This window comes from Perognathus longimembris, chromosome 9 (assembly GCF_023159225.1).
Source record: "Perognathus longimembris pacificus isolate PPM17 chromosome 9, ASM2315922v1, whole genome shotgun sequence".
NCBI lineage: Eukaryota > Metazoa > Chordata > Mammalia > Rodentia > Heteromyidae > Perognathus > Perognathus longimembris.
This window is the reverse complement of record NC_063169.1, coordinates 53,307,571-53,325,013: the sequence shown is the minus strand read 5'-3', so window position 1 is coordinate 53,325,013 and position 17,443 is coordinate 53,307,571. Positions and strand designations below refer to the sequence as shown.

The 17,443-nt window shown below is 37.2% G+C and overlaps 1 protein-coding gene across 1 annotated transcript in view; it reads right to left on the bottom strand.

The window, feature by feature from the left end:
• Positions 1 to 17,443, bottom strand: part of Pde7b (phosphodiesterase 7B) — a 295,006-nt gene that overhangs the window by 179,349 nt on the left and 98,214 nt on the right. The window lies entirely within an intron of this gene.

The window sequence follows — 17,443 nt, the reverse complement described above, 5'->3', positions numbered from 1 at the left end:
ACCCCAGTCCAGACTTATGCTCATTTACTATCTTATATAGTATCTTACAGATTCTGGCCTACATAACAATAGTAGCAATGGCAACAATAAGACTACTAGTACTTACTGAAAAGTAATTTTATTAGCCTTCATAGAAGCCAGCTTGGTAGGGTAGGTGTCCTTGGGACTGTGATTTCTGCTCACAATGAGGGAGCAGACTCAGACCATGGAAGGACTTACTCTACAACATGCAACTAACAAGTGACAGAGCTAGAATGTGAGGCTATGTCTTTGAACTCGAATCCAAGGACATGTTTACTCGAATGCTTTAATTTAACGATGTGACTTGTTTCTGAGTCTGAGCTAAATTATTGATTCTATTGGGTGTCTGTGGCTCACACCAGTAATTCTAAGCTTCCCAGGAAGTTGTGATCTGAGGGTATTGGTTCAAAGCCAAAACTGGACTCCAGCTCCAATTAAACAAGCAAAGAAGGTGGATTGGAGTCATGGCTTAAGTGGTAGAATGCCAGTCATGAGCAAAAAAAAAGCCAAATGAGAACAGGAGGCCTAAAGTTCAGACCTGGGACTGGATAACACACACACACACACACACACACACACACACACACACACACACACACACACTTGATTCTACAGCATCTATCCCCTTATCTCAGATTCTATATATGCTCACATGCTGTTTTCTCTGTCCAGGAAGCTCTTTTTCCAGACCTTCAAAGTATACTGCTCTGAGAATATCTGCCTAAAAGAGCAATCCCAAATTACTATAAGGTGGCTTTTCTACATCTTTTGATTCAATTAGCCATGGATAAAAAGTATCAGGAAAAAGCAATTTGAATCCATATTGAACACATGTATACATTTTTTCCTTATCATTATTTGCTAAACAATATAATAGAACATCTACTTCCATAGCATTTACATAGTATTTTATGTTATAAACAATCTAGAAAATTATTTTAAGCATATAAGAATGTGTATGGAAACACTCATATGCAAACAGCCTATCATTTTATATCAGGGGCTTGAGCATCTGTATCCTTGGTATCCTTGGAGTTCCTGGAAAAAAATTCCCAAATGATATTGGGTCAACTGTCCAAGTTTCCCTTTTAAAAATAATCACCCTAATAATATGAGATTAGGGCCCACACTAATGGTGATCTTGTTTTAACCTGATTACCTCTGATGAAACAAGTCCAAATGAGATCACATTCTGAGATAGCAGGAGTTAGGAATTCAGTGTATGTGTCCAAGGGGCATAATTCAATCTACTACAGTGTCAACCTCTACTTCTCAACTCTCTCCCCTATCTCAGTTCAGGGTGTTGCCATCTAGTTAATTGCTTAAGTAAAAAATTCAAAACTGCCTCTCTTCTGTTGACTGTATCCAATCATCCAGAGGCAAGACTGATCAGTTCTACCTTCAAAATATTGCCTGAATCCAAGCTTCTCACGGACCTACTAGAGCCTTCCTAGTCCAAACCATTAATATCCTGTTCAGATGGATGCCACCATTCCTTACAAGTGCCCATACTGAATCTATTTTCCACACAGAAGTTGGTATAAGTTATGTCATGCCATCCCTCTCTTTCAGACACTGCATTTAGAACAAAATATGAACTCATATAATTCATTAAGGACTTAATATTCAAAGTGTGTTCTGGGGACGGCAACATCAGATCACAAGATGTTGTTAGATATACATATACAAAACCCTGAGCCCCATTTTAGACTTAATAAACCCACATCAGCATTTATTAATAACTCCAGGTAATTTGTATAAGTATTCAAGTATGAGAAGGGACTGGCTTAACACATTTTGCCTGCATGATTTGGTCCCATCTTTGGACGCATTTCCTTCCTACCTCTCTTCCATTATTTAATCCCTTTTCACGCTCTGACCTCTATGCTATTACTATTCAGAGCTATTTCTGCCTCTCAAACCTTCTTAGAGATCTTCTTTCCTAAAAACAGTACTCTCCATCAGCACTACATCATTCTCTACCCCCTCAACACTATTTGGTTTCCTCATATCCTGTATTCTTTCCTGAAATGAAGTATGTGTATTTCTTATTTTTACTTATCTCTGCCAGTGACATGTAACCCTGCATGAAATCTAGGTCTAGTTGATTTCACTCATTGCTATTTCTTCGCAAAGGCTTGCATTTAATAGGTGTAATGTTTATTGATATATTAAACATTTAGACTTTGCCATGAGATAGGCCATTGTTTTCTGCTGACTCCATTGTTTCCTCTAGAGAACACTCCTGGGCTATTGCTGACTACCAAAAGGCATTTTACAAGTTCAATGCTGTCTTCATTGTTCCACCTGGGTTATTTTCACTTCTCATTCCTTCTTCCTCTTCTTTCCTGGAACACTCATGAGGATTTTCCGCATTAAGAATGGATCAGGATAAGGCAATGAGCAGCATGAAATCATATACAGTATATTTAATAGTGATTTTATTGTATTGCAGGTACCTGCTAGAGCTGTTGGTCTTAAAGTTCATGAAATCATAGAAAATGGAAGAAATTCAACCTTACTATAAAGTTTGGCAGTAAACTGTCCAGATGATGGTAACATTTCAAGCTTTTCTTAGGGACTGGTCATCTTATCTCTTCATCTATGAAGCCTTGTGCTCTCAAATGAGCCAAGGAAGATTCTGGAATATTATTACATGCCAGTGAACTTGAATCAGTTCCTCCTTACAGAGAAATTTCTTTTCAGAGATACACACACACACACACACACACACACACACACACAGAGTATGTGGCAAACCTAGTCTAAATTGAGTTTGAATATGAATTTGAATTCATTTCATTGTTGCCAAAAGGCAGGACTTTTCTCACAAGACCTAAAACTCTTTCTAAGTCCTTAGGAGAGCAGAGGAAAACACTTTTATAGGAGCCATTGACTTTCTTTGCTCTTACTCTCCTTGGTCTGGAAATTTACAGTCTTTGTAGGCCTTCAGGTCTGGCCCAAGGGCAATAGATCCTTTTGATTGTTCTTTATGTCCTTTCTCCCATGACCTTTTCAAACTCTTTATCACACCTGGTCTTTATTCTGAAATGAGATTTACCACAGGATATACTTTTGGGAAAACAGATAAGCCAGACCATTCAGGATCATGTAAAATTAAGCATTGCTAATTATGAAAAAAGGACAATTATGGACATAGTCTCTAAAGAACTTACTAGGAAATGAATGACAAGGACCTTTGCTGTCCATATCTGATCTTAGCATCTAGTTGCAGACATGTTGCATCTGCTTTGAGTTCACAGTTTTCAGGGCTAACTCCTTTATGGCAATATTTTAGCAATTTAAAGCTAAAATTCCAGTGCTAGAAATTCTACTTAATTAGTTATCTTTCAATGAAGAAAGAGCTAATTTACTTGATTACCATGGTTTCTGTATAGAGTATATTGTGCTCATAAAGAGCTGACATTGGTCTAGACAATATCTCCTTACCCCTGGCCCTTGTGGGCTTTCTTTACTCTACCTTACTTTATTCAAGTTCATTAACAAAGTAAAGTTGGGGCTACTTGTGGGGTTTTTGAATGTGTTGGGAAGATAAAACAATTTGAGACACAGAGAGGTTATGGCATACAATCTAAGGGAAGAGATGGGATATATAATTAGGCCTCTAGACTCTCCATAGAACCTATCTGTTAGGAATTTTTCTCAACTTTCAATGTTTTGACCAGGACAAGAATGAAACAACTCTGAGAGGAAGACCAGGTCCCAGGCTGACATGTGTCCTTAAATACCAGTTAAGTGTCTAAAAAAATGCCACTGCAGGGAAAGAAAAGTCATTTTATTTTCTGCTACCACTTTAGTTTAGTGAATGCTTAGGAGGCTGGCTACAAAAGGGTAGAAAATGGGAATGCTGGGATGGGATATCACCAATTTCTTCCTATTTCTATTACCAAGAATAATTCTAGGATGATAGTATGATAGTTGATGGATGGGGAATTACTCACTCTGTTTTGGGACTGAGTTTCCCTACCTACCTTTGTAACTTCTGCAGTAAGAATGTCTATTATCAGGAAAACTAATAATAACAAATGCTGGAGGGGATGTGGCTGAAAGGGAATCCTACTACATTGTTGGTGGCAAATTAGAGTTTCTTAAGAAATTGCTTCCATTTTTTCCTCAGAGTTAAAGTGAAGTAAGATGAGAGGAGAGAAATGTATTTTTACTTCCTAACTGAAAGGATACACCAAAGGGCTTTTAGGCCAGATCACTATTTGCATTGCTGAGACAACATATCAGACAGAAAGGATTTATCTTGCTCAAAGTTTTATTGGGTTCAATCCATGTTTGATTGGCCCTAAAGGCTTGAGGGGGAAGATCATGGTGGCAGAAAGTTCTTTAACTTTGAGGTACAGGAGACCAAGAGAGAAGCAAGAAGGGATCAAGAACAAGATGCTCCCAACGGCCCACCTTCAGTGACCTATTTCTTCCAGCTAAGTCCAATCTTCTAGAATTAGTTCAACTTCCCAACATAGCATACCAGCTGGGGACCAGTTCTCTAGAACATGAACCTTTTGGGGAACATTTCCTACCTAAACTCTAACACCATGGCATTCATCATGGTCTTCACAGAAGTCATCAGCCCAAGCCTACAATGAACCAACTACTCATTCCCAAGACCACCACGATGTGACCTCAAGTAATGCCTGTATAGGTTAAGGGCATTTGTGGGGCTGTGGGTGCACAAATCTCCAAGAATTCAAACTCTGCTCTGCCATAGTGAGACTCCAGGCTCACTTGGTTTTAAGTAAAACTCATCTCCTCAAGCATTGAAGTGACTCTGTGCTACTATTTAGGGAAAATAGTCAGAAAGGACAAAACAGAAACACAGAGAGCCTCATTTTCATTAAAAATAAAAGCTATTCTGGAGTCCTGTTTAATTTATCATGTCCAACTATAACTTTTTTTTTTGTCTTTTACCAACCATTGGGCTTATTTGTAGATTTACAGGCACATTCAAATAAGGGAGACCATGAAATCTATGTTTCCTTGGGTCTGGATCACTTTGTTTAATTTTTTTCCCAAGTCCTTCCATTTCCTTATGAATGGTGTAATATCTTGTGTATATATACCACATTTTCTTCATCCATTCATTCACTGAGGAGCATCTGGGATGACTCCATATCTTGGCTATGGTAAACAATGCTTCAGTAAACATGGTTGTGTTGGTATCTTTAGTGTGGCCTTGTTTGTTGTCTATTGGATAAATGCCCAGGAGTGTTATTGCTGGGTCATGGGGAAGCTTTATGTTTAGTCTTTTGAGGAACCTCCATACTGATTTCCAGAGTGGTTGACCAAGTTTATATTCCCACCAATAGTGCAGTAGTGTTTTCTTTTCTTTTTTTTTTCTTTTCTTTTTTTTTGTGACATCCCCATCTCTATCTGTTATTGTTAGTTTTCTTTCTTTCTTTTTTTAACAGAAGTTTTGGAAATGTTGATTTTTCTTTCTTTTTTTACTTTTTATTTATTTATTTATTTTTTCAAATTTTTATTATCAAACTGATGTACAGAGAGGTTACAGTTTCATACGTTAGGCATTGGATACATTACTTGTACTGTTTGTTACCTCGTCCCTCATGCCCCCCTCCCTCTTCCCCCTTTACCTTTCCCCCATGAGGTGTTAAGTTCACTTACACCAAACAGTTTTGCAAGTATTGCTTTTGTAGTTTTTTTTTTTTTACCCTGTGTCTCTCAATTTTGGTATTCCCTTTCAATTTCCTAGTTCTAATACCATTATACATGGTTTCCAATATACTCAGATAAGTTTACAGACATAGTGTAGGTACAACCATAGGAAGGTGATACAAGAACATCATCAATAATAGAAGCTACAGATACACATAGGACGTTGAAAGTAGTTACAACTGTGATATAACAATCGTTTCCATAACATGGAGTTCATTTCACTTAGCATGATTTATTGTCAAAGTCATGTACAGAGAGGTTACAGTTTCATACGTTAGGCCTTGGGTACACTTCTTGCACTGTTTGTTACTAATGGCCATTCTAACTGGAGTGAATCTCTATGTTGTTTTGATTTGCATTTCTTTTATGGCCAGAGAAGTTGAACATTTCTTCATGTTTCTATTGGCCATTCTTACTTCTTATGACAAGTCTCTCTTTAAGTCATTAGCCAATTTATTAATTGGGCTATTGTTTCTTTGAGTGGTTTTTTTTTGAGGGGTTTAATTTTTTGAGCTCTAAGTGTATTTCAGATATGAGGCTCTTGTCTGATGCATAGCTAGAAAAATTTTCTCCTATTCTGTGGGCTTTCTATTTATCTATCTTATCTATATCTTCTATTTTTGTTTGCCATGCAGAAACTCTTCAGTTTGATGAAATCCCATTTATCCTGTCTTTCTTTGATTCACACAGTGAGCCCAAAGGAGGATATTCTTAGGAGAGGGTCAAAAAGGCTCAATAGCTGTGTGCATATGATCATATAAAATGATGTTTTTTTTAAAAAATTGAAATGCACTCCAAGAAATGGAAACAAGAGGGCTTTTTTTGCTGTTTCATTTTTTGCCCCATTTGTCACTTTTTTAATTTCTATACCTTTTGACTTATATGTAAGTTGATCTGTAGCACTATGTTGAAAATGAATTACAGAACTCATGGGGAAGGGGGTTCATGAAGAAGAACACTGAGAGAAAACGAGGGAAGATGTGACACTGTACAGAAAGAAATGTATTCATGTTACCTGATTTATGTGACTGTAACCCCTCTGTACATCACCTTTACAATAAAAATAAATACAAGCAATGCTAAAGATTCAGTCAATGAAATTCTCAAGGAGGGAAGCATTCTAGGGGAGCGATGGCCAATCACTTTTACATTTTGAGGTCTAACCACTGTAAAGAGAGCTGTCTTCAGTGAGCTTTATAAGTTAGATGAACAGTAGACATTATTTATCTGGAACATATATAGTGTATGGTGTTCAATCTATTTATCATAATTTCCTTGATTATATCCTTTGATGTTCACTTCAGGCCAATGATGTAAAAGCTCTTCCTTGCTTTGTCAATTTTTAAAAATTATAATACATCAGGCATTTTGAAGTGGTAGTCAGATCATGTGACATCTAGACCAAAAAAATGTCCTCTGGATCCTCATCTCAAATGATATTAAAATCTAGCTTCTGAGCTTTACTTCTTCTGTTATTCATAGTGCTTTCTGGGCTCGTTTGTGTATTCTTCTTGCCTGCTTGCTATGCTCAAGGAAGGTGAGTACAGTTTTGCTTACCTCAGGAAAAGAGTGGCTATCTGTTGGAAATTTGAGGCACTACTTCTACCCTTTTCTCCATTACTGCAGCTCTTACAGAAACATTTGATCCCTCCAAAAATCTGATTTCCTCCCTTATCAGTGGCTTTACGTTTGAAGATTTATTTATTCATGGTCTAGAAATCTTAACTGGAAAATTCCAGAAATAAATCCTTAACAATTGCATGCGATTTTGAGTAGCATAATAAAATACCATGCCATCCCATTTTTACTCCATCCAGAAGGCAAAACATCCTTTTTTCAGGGTACCTATATTATATACATTCATTAGTTATACAGTTGGCAACTTCGATACCAGGTCAACTGTAAGAGGAACACAGTGCTTGGGTTCAAGTAACCCTTATTTTATTTAATAATGGTCCACAAACACAAGTTAGTGGTGCTGGCAATTTAATTAACATTTCTCATTAGAATGGCTCAATTTTACTATTAGTTATTACTGTTCTCTTACTGTGCCTTCTTCATTTTATCAGTAGGCTATAGTAAGTAGCCCATTGGTTACCCCAAGTCCTGGATATATCACATTTCCACTCGTGTATATCCCTCCGCAGGAGAGGGCTTTGAGACTTACCATGTGTGGGTTTTAGTAGCACAAACAAGCTGTATGAAATAATCTTTGTTTACTTAGAAATGAGAGAAATAACCTGAACTCCCCTTTATTACAAAGCAACTGCTTTTGGTTGAACATTTGGATATTATAAAGAGACCAAAAAAAGAAATAATCATGCCTGATTCTACTACCTGGGAAGCCAAATGTATTTCTTGAAATATTTTTATTGGTAAATTATAATTCTCTCATTCAATGCAGTTCTGATATTGTCTAAATATAGATATCCTATCCCTACCAACACATATCAGATACTGATTAAGAGTGAAATCAAAGTTCTTTGCTGCTTCATTCCTATAGCAAGTGTATGTAAAGTTCATGTGAGAGGAGAGATGAGAAAGAACAATGGAGGAGTGAACTGGACCAAAGTACATTATATGCATTTATGGAAATATCATGATGAGTTTTTTCTACAATTGATGTATGCTAATAAAAGCATGCAGGGCTTGACTCTGCAAATGCTATGTCATATGATTTAATAATAGGTGTCTAGACTGTTGATTTCTCAGAATTAGATTTATTAACTGTAATGCTGAAGTAGTAGTTTAAAAATAGTATTTGTCTTTTTGGTATAGACATGCCACAGGGAAAGTCTTTGCCAGTGTGTGTGTGTGTGTGTGTGTGTGTGTGTGTGTGTGTGTGTGTGTGTGCTGTCCTGGTTCAGGTCCTGGGCACTATCCCTGAGCTTTTGTGATCAATGTTAGTGCCACATCTTCACTTCCAGTTTTTTGATGATTAATTGGAGATCAGAGCCTCAGGGATTTTCCTGCCCAAGTTGGCTTCGAACTGCAATCCTCAGATCTCAGACTCTTGAGTAGCTAGGATTACTAGTGTGGGCCACTGATGCCCAGCTGTAGCTTTTGCCCTTTAAGAGCAAAATTGAGAGAGAAGCCTGAAAATTTCCTCTGGGTCACCTGCCGTCAGACATATACAGGCTTTTCTTTATCCTAATCCCCTGGCAGGGGTGGAATATTTGTTACAAGCAACAAATTGACACAATGAATAAATGTAAACATTGACACTCAGAATTGCCCAGAGCCTATGATTTACATCAGCATTCACTGTTGGTATCGGATTCATTCATAGACTGGGATGTGGCATGTTCACCATTGTAGTATCATACCAAATATTTTTATTGTCCCCAAAATTCCCTGTTGCTTTTCCAGTTGATTTCTTACCTCTTGTCTGCATTTATCATGTTATAACTTAAGATCTATAAAAATTAATTGTATATTTTGTAATGAAATATAAAGTGAAAAATTAACTAGCTCAGTAGAAAGAGGCTTTACTTATGAGCCAGGGTTTTGTTTATATTCCACTGTGCATGAGGGCTTACTAGGGTCATTTGTGGACAAACTATTACTTTGATTTAGGCTATAAACTTCTTGAATGCTCTTAACTCAAATGCTCATTGATAATCAGCAAATAAAACTTACCTGCTTTATTGCTACCATCATCAAGCTGATGATTTGTTTACATAAATGATAATCATAATCTTCATTAGAGGCTATTACATAAAATGTTGTTTGTGTTGAGTTGAATGATGAATTATGCAACCTAACTTTTACTCTAGGATAATTACTGAGCAGTAAATTGTTTATTGGAGTTTTCACATGCAGCTGGTTGGGAGGGGAAACTGACAAAGTGACTTTGGAAAACATGTGAGAGAATCAGTTAAAGCTGAGCAGATATCTGTATATGATTGCCACAGTTACAGTTCTGGGTAGATATTTGAGAAAATGTATCATTTTGTGGACAAAATAACATGTTCTAAGATCTTCATAACAGTATTATTTGTCACAATCTCTAACTTTAGAGAAATGTTGAATACATGGCTAGTCACACAGATGTGCAAGGGTAGGCAAATGTGCATATGTACACATACACACTGGAATAATCTATGCCATCATCAGTACTCTTTTCCTCTAAGGGAACACCCAGTAAACATGTCAGGCATTGGAGATCAGGTGGTCTCTATCACAACTTAACTCTATGGAATGAGCATGTCTATGTTCTGATAGGGTAGACCACAGGTCAGATTTAGTCCCTAAGCTATAATTGGTGGATCTTGCTATATAGAGTGCATGAACCAAAAGGATGAAGGACAGCTGTGTGAGAGCATGGGTAGACCTTGCAGATAGGGGTGAGGGAGAGAGAACAGGCTGAAAAAGGCAGACACTCTTCAAATTCTTTTGTGTAAACTTCAAAATTAGGGATTAGTGATAAAAGTGAGTCAGAATGGAATCATGGGAGTTGATGTCGAGGTGGAGGTATTAGGGGGTAGGAAGCCTGTGTGGGCGTGGGGTAGGCAGCTGGATAATGAGAGATTTTATTGATGTAACTGGCCAAAAGTGAATAGATTCACTGGCATTTCTGGAGTTCAAATAGCTCCATACGAATTGGGAACAACCTATATAGGCATTCTTCTCTAGGCCAAGACAGGTGAGGAAAGAGTTTTCTAGAGGTACCATCAGATGGTAAGAGAGGGTTAGGGATGAATACACAGTCTTTGAAGTTTCTTATATCTTCAGTAGGAATTATTATTATTTGGCCTTCTTTGGACTTGGAAGTCAATGGTGGACTCGGGTAGAAAGATAAATAAGAGAAGCATCCTAGCTAGATGGAGTACAGAGAAGGGAATCAGCATTTGTAGTATGGGGGTAGGGTTGTAAGTTAGCATCAAGGAAGAATCCCATGCAGGTTACCTTGGCCAGCCATTGGAGGAGGAAGAGGAGGAAGAGGAGGAGAGGAGGCAGCTAGGGAGAAAAGAGAAGGGGAGCAGGAAGCAGTCACTTTTCTGAAATGTATACTGGGAAATACACAGTTTGAATTTTCTACATTTTTAGTTTCAAAGCATAGGCTATATTGCTATGGTTGGTTCACAGTTGCTAATCTCGGCCAGTTGCTCAGAACTGTGTATGTGTATGGACAGACAGACAGACAGACAGACAGACACACACACACACACACACTCTTCTGATCTCTGCATTTCATATAGCATTAGTTCATTAGTTTCAAATTAACCCACTGAGGCTTGTTTCTATTCCTCCTCTCCTTGTATCCCTCAGAATATCACATTTTTTTCCTTTTTCTTTTAAAAATGGAAGTGATAAGATGGCTGTTTCTCCAGCCTCTACCTGTCTCCACTCTGTTTCTATTCTTCCCAGTCTGTCATGACCACTTATTGTAGGTTGAAGGTTCATAACTGATCTTGGGTCTCTTCAGGAACATTATCATTTTCTACTACTTCCTTTTCTCCCCATCAGCACATCCCAAGAAGTCCTTAAGTCTGGATTTTGACAGGTACCTTGTATCTGTGCCTCACTTTCTCAGAGAAGAAGCCTCTTGACAGGAGAATGCCCCACCTCAGGTCTCTGCCACTCGGATCCATGACACTTTTTGCCTTTTGCTGTCCTGCTAATTATGCTCTTGATGAATAGAATGAGTTTCTTTCAGTTGTTTTTGTTTAACGTCTACAGTAACTGTGCTGTTGTGACACTTTTCCTTTTAGAATCCTCTCCCCTTGGCTAAGATACCATTGTCTCTCGATTTCCTTTTGAATCTGCTCAGCGCTTGAGGATGATGCTTCCAAGATCTGCCTCACATCATTCCTCATCTTTCTCTGTGTGGACTCATTGCTGGTGTGTTATCACCATCACTGGCTTGCAGTTCTCCTTTTTCAGCTCCAGACTCCCTGCTACTCCTGAGATTTTTCCTAGCACCTCAAACTTACTGTGCCCCAAATTCAGCTCAGTTATGCCTGGTACAAATGCGATGCTCAGAGGGGTGAGGTATCACCTCTACCTAGTCCTTTATTTCCTGCACTCAATTCATCCTAAAGGGCTAGCATCTTCTTGCCAAGCATCTGGAATCTTGTGCTTTCTCTTCCCTGTGGCACTGGCTCAGTTCCAGAAGGAATCATCATGTCTCATCTGGTCATTGCCATTATTTCCCACAATGATTTTTTCAAGTCGTGTCTTCATTCAGGGCACTCTCTACTCTGACCTAAGTAAAGTCTGCATCTCATCATCTGTCTCCTCTGGTTGAATATCCTATGTAAGTTTGTCTTGTTATAGGCTGCTTTATACTTTGTCCTACCTTCCTCTCTATATTCAGCTAGCTTATTTACTTTCATTTATTCTGTTCTCCAGGCATATAGAAATTCCTACAGTTTCTTTAAGTGGTCATGTTAATTGCTTATATCTGCTACTTTGAATATCTTATCTAGTGGACTTCCACCTCAGCCTCCTGGAATGGTCTCCTTCTCTTTAGCATTCTGTCCCTCTCTGCTCATTACATGAGGCCTTTCCAGTCACCATTCTATCCTTCTCTTTCCTGTGAGACCGAGGCCCACCCTTGATGTGGTTAATCAGGCCATGATGCTGTTGTGTACTAATCCATGTCCTTTTGGACTGGGAGCCTTCCAAGGGCAGAAGCCAGGACAGGTGCACAGTATGTGCCTATAAATGTTTGTTTGATTACACGCATTTCCAAAACATAGTTTTGTATGAAGGGTGATAGGTATCATGAAAAGACCCTTTCTCTACCTTTATGTAGAGAAATGGAAGTGAATTTAAGTGAACATGAAGTGAATTTAAAACCAAAACTTCTCTCACTTTGGGGTTTGACAACTTCACTTCTAATAGTTTGACCTTTGCTTGTGTTGTTATTTTTCAGCTAGCTCTGAGCCCTGGCCCTCAGCTGCATTCAAAAGTGTGGCATTTTGTTGTTGTGGAAATGGAACAACATTCCATGTAAACCAACTGTGAAAGCAGGAATGCTGTTTCCTCATGAAAGTAATAGATTACCTAGAAGGGCTTTTAAACCATAATCCTCAGAATGAAAAAAAAAAAATCTGTGTTTTATAAATCCAGAGAAGACAAAAATAATGGATCCCCTCTCTTCTCCATACAGTCTTCTATCTACCCAAGAATTCACTAGGGCAGTTGAGATTCTGCTTTGCTCATCATTCTATCAATGTACAGAGCATACACATGAATAGAAAGCTGGCTATGTGATGGTGCTCCGACATATTTGCCCATCTCTTTACTCTTAGGATAGGTTCTGACTGCTTACTTGTGGAGACCTACACATTTCTTATTCAGGGATATTGATTGATTTGCTTAGAAAACTGCCCACTCTTTCATGCAGGAGCTGACCCTTGGCCTTGGCTGTGTTAGTGGAGAGTTGTAAATGCTGGATTCAACCTGACTCAGTATGTCCTGCAGGTTTATATGGTCCTCATAAATGCATCGGCATGTGTGCACTAGGCAAAAGTTAAATTCTTATTAGCTGGATGCTCCAGATGATACTCAGTGGGGACTAAAATCATGTTCTTACTTTCATGATGTAATAAGCACATTCTGTGTCTGTAAGTGTGCTTTGGTGTGTAAAGTTGGGGGATAGCATGGAACAAGTAGACCAATATAAAATATGACATTTGGTGAAAAGAACAATGAAAAGATAAATCAGGGCTTAGGAGAGTGATGGAGGGGAGGAGGGGAGGATCGTCAGTGTGTGCCTATGGAAATACCCAGAAAATAGTTTCCAAAGTGTTTATTACTTCAACATGCCTATAGGAAGAATGAGTTGATATGTCTAAGGTTTACATTAAGGCACATACTTTATATGTGCAAGTAAAACAGAATTCAGATTTCTGTTATTATCTACCCTTAAAATCAATTGAAAGTAAGCTACTTAAAAATGTTGTCTTCCAATATAGACCTTATTTTTAAAGTCAAGTACACATGAAATAGTGCTTACAATAAGCTTTGCTTAATAACCTATGATAGTTTGTTACTATTACACATTAATACTATTACATCAGCTATTAAAAGTTTAATGCTATTTCCAGGTAACAATTCTGGTTACATTTATATTTCGATCATTTCTAATATTACTTCTAAATTGTAAACAGTTGAAAATATTCAGACCCATTGAGATAGTTCACTGTTGAAAATATATCAAAACCATCAGTTGTGTGTAAAAAACACTGTAACTAACATGAAATGAAATGCAAGGACTTACAATATGCTATCACTATTAAAAATCATATTTGGAGCATTTCAAAAGTTTGCTGAATGTCCTGTTTTTATTGTCACTTTACCCTCAACAGATTTAGATAAAACTGTTGTGATTGCTTATTATTGCATTTTAGAAAAGAGTAAAGTCTATAACCCTAGGTGACTTGCCCATAACTGCACAGTAATTAGCTGATAGCAAGGTTTAAATGGGACTATTCTTTCTACTATGGAGCATATCTAATTTTACCTTAGAGTATATTGTGTACTTAAGAGGCAATTAATTGGCCACAAAAAATGTCCATGTATAAGACTCATAGACTGGTGCCAATAATCAGAATAAAGTATTAATATCAAAATTTTCCTAATTTTATTAGGTTTTGAGGTTCTAAAAAACACTATAAAGAAAAAGGTATAACTCTTTTCTGTCTTTTTTCTTAACTGAGATTCTATGATATTGTTTACCAAGGGGAAAAGATTGACTCACCATGCATTTAATAATATCAAACCTAGAATTCAGGTAATCAGAGACAAGAACACATCCGATTAAAATTATTTGAATTCTCAAGTACATAGTTCATGTCTGCACTTATTAGTAACTATCCAGAATGAATTAACAGAATATTCTATAATACTCATTACTCAATTTTAAAAAGACTCTCTTACTAAATGAATGGAACCAGATCTTTAAAAAACCTAACTTCTGTTCTTTTTAGAACTCATGATAATAGTCAAATGCTCTGCACTCAGTTCTCAAATTTCTTTCCAAAATATTCTTTGATTTTCTTTATGAACGTAATCACTTACTATTGTTTTTCTTCTTCTTTATTGTCAAAGTGAAGAACAGAGGGGTTACAGTTTCATATGTAAGGCAGTGAGTACATTTCTTATAGTTCCCAGTGTCCTGATAATTGGCCTTGGGTCCCTGAAAGTACTGCTACTTGCTTGGCTTTTGTATCCAAATCCCTTTGTCTTTATATTCCAGATATGTTCATTTTCTCCAACCTTTGAAATACTGATATATATTTCTTGTGAATTACTTATCATTCATGAGCTCATATCGCAGGTCTCAGAGTTTAAGATTTAAATTTTTCGCTGGATTGGAAACTCTTTGGGGGTATAATATTTGCCCCATTGATCTTTGAGTTCCTAGAGGCTAGCTCACTACCTTGAAGATAGTTGGAGCTTGATGTAATTTGGTTACAGGCAACTTTGAAGAATATGTTAGTTATTTTTAAAACTTGTTTTTCATATTTGTATGCTGATATAAAATAATACTGCTTTTCAGTTGCCTTTCTAAAAGCTATCAATGCCACAATCAATAATTAATCAATTTCTAAATTTAAAAATGTTCCATAATTTATTATGTATCCATCAAATATTGATGGGTTAATGATACTCAGGCCTGGCTTCTTAACAGGCACCTACTCACAGAACATTTCCTTCTACCACTGGAAAAATCCTGAGGTTAAGAGGGACAGATGTTTTTATTTACACTTTGCAGGAAAACTATCAATGGGAGCTTAAAGAGAAGCGGCACCCAAATCTAACTAATATGAACACCATCAATTGAGCCAGGCAGGTAAACAAGTTCTTTCAGTACACTCAACTGGCCATAGCACTCAACAGAGCTCCAGAATATTCCCAAGGTGAAAAAAAGTAACCTTGATAAAGAGGATGAAGAAATGGAACCAAAAAATATCTTAAGTTATAAATTAAGGATTTCTGTTTTAGAGAATCTTGTTCTAAGAATGAAGGACTTGAGGAAGCAGAAAGACACACCAAGTTTGACTTGGAATTCTTGTTGGTGAGATTTTTTTTTTCTCCCAAGATGGATCATTTCACAGAACAGGTTAACAAATTAATTAAGAACTGAATCAACATTAATCATGGTTCATCCTTTCCTTAAATATGCCTGACACTTTTAACCAATATTTTTTAACCAATATTTTATACTTTTGAAAGCATTTTTAATAATTTATCATGCATTATGAATTGGTCATATGGCAAGAGATAATTTCTTGTCCACTTTCTTTTTCTTTTAGTTTCAGTCCACTACACTTGATTAAGGTATAAGTCTTGTGATAGAATTGTATATATGTGGTTATGCTTGTATAGATTTTGGAGGCCAATTTGAATTGAAGAGTATTGATTTGGCTAAATTTTTTAAAAGGAGGGAACTAGTTTGAGGAGTTGGGAGCTTGGAACTCACTGACTTAAGTATGAAGAAAAGAAGAACACAATGATTTTTTTACAATTTGGTGCTTAATTTGGTTATTATCCTTCTCCAGACAATATTAAGGAATAAAGAATCAATGCTTAGTATAGCCAGCTCCACATACACTCCATTACCTTCATATCTAACACAAATTATTCTCCTGGAACCAGAAACGATTCTCTGCAAGGAGCATATGTGACAGTAATTTGTTCTCACTTAATATTGCATTGCATGCAGTCCTTCAGAGTCACTTCAAAGTGAACTTTACCTTTACTTGTCCTTTAAGGTAATAAGCCAGACACATAATTTTCAGCGAGGATTCATGGAAGTCATGTGGTAGACAATCCAAAGCATAAACACTGCAGTTTTTCAGAATGATCTGAGGATTCAAGACTAAGAGAAAAGACCTGCAACTATGACCCCAGCTACACTAGTGTATTCCATCTCCAACAGTGCTGAAACCAGGGCACAGCTGGGATCCAGGCAGTCACCCAAACCTGCGGGAATGGATGGGCAGAGGTGGGTAGGCTAGAGGGGAGAGCCAAGACCTCAACAATTTAATGACGTGGATGTGTCAGGTAGGTTCTAACAGGGATCTCAATATGACAGCAGCATAAAGATCAAAAGGAATTTGTAGAAATTCAGGCTGTATATATATTTGGTGTTATTGCTTGGAAACTTTTGATTTACTCATAAAAGTGTCAGAAAATTATGAGTAAAAAAATACAGAATACACTTATGCCTGTCAACACTTGAAAAACAATATTCCCTTTAAATATCAGACCTCTTACCCTCTGCTGAAAAAACTAAGAAAACCATGTCATGTTTGTCTTAAAGGAAGCAATGGACTACTAAATCTCAGGAAATGTAGACTTTTTTTTTGTATGTGTATGATGTTGCTATAGATATTCTTTCTTGAAGAAAATAAAAGATATTTTGGTGTTAGTGCTGTAGTTGTTTATAATTTGAGTTGCTCCTGTGCATATTAAGTGACTGAACCATTCAACGTCTCTTCTTTTCTTATCATAGTTCACCACACTGATATGAAACAGCAACCCTCAGGAGCACACTTCCTAACGCAAGGATGATCCACGTCTACTGATGTTGCCAATTATTTTGGAATTCTTTCATCTAGTCTTTTCATCTTGAAAAGGTTGTAGCAATCCTCTTAGAAAGATTAAGTAGGAACAGCCTAAGCCTTCTTAGATGTTAGCTCCTTGAGGGCACAGGTAGTTTCACTATGCACAGGTTTAGCTTCAAGCTCTAGAGATTGTAAACAGG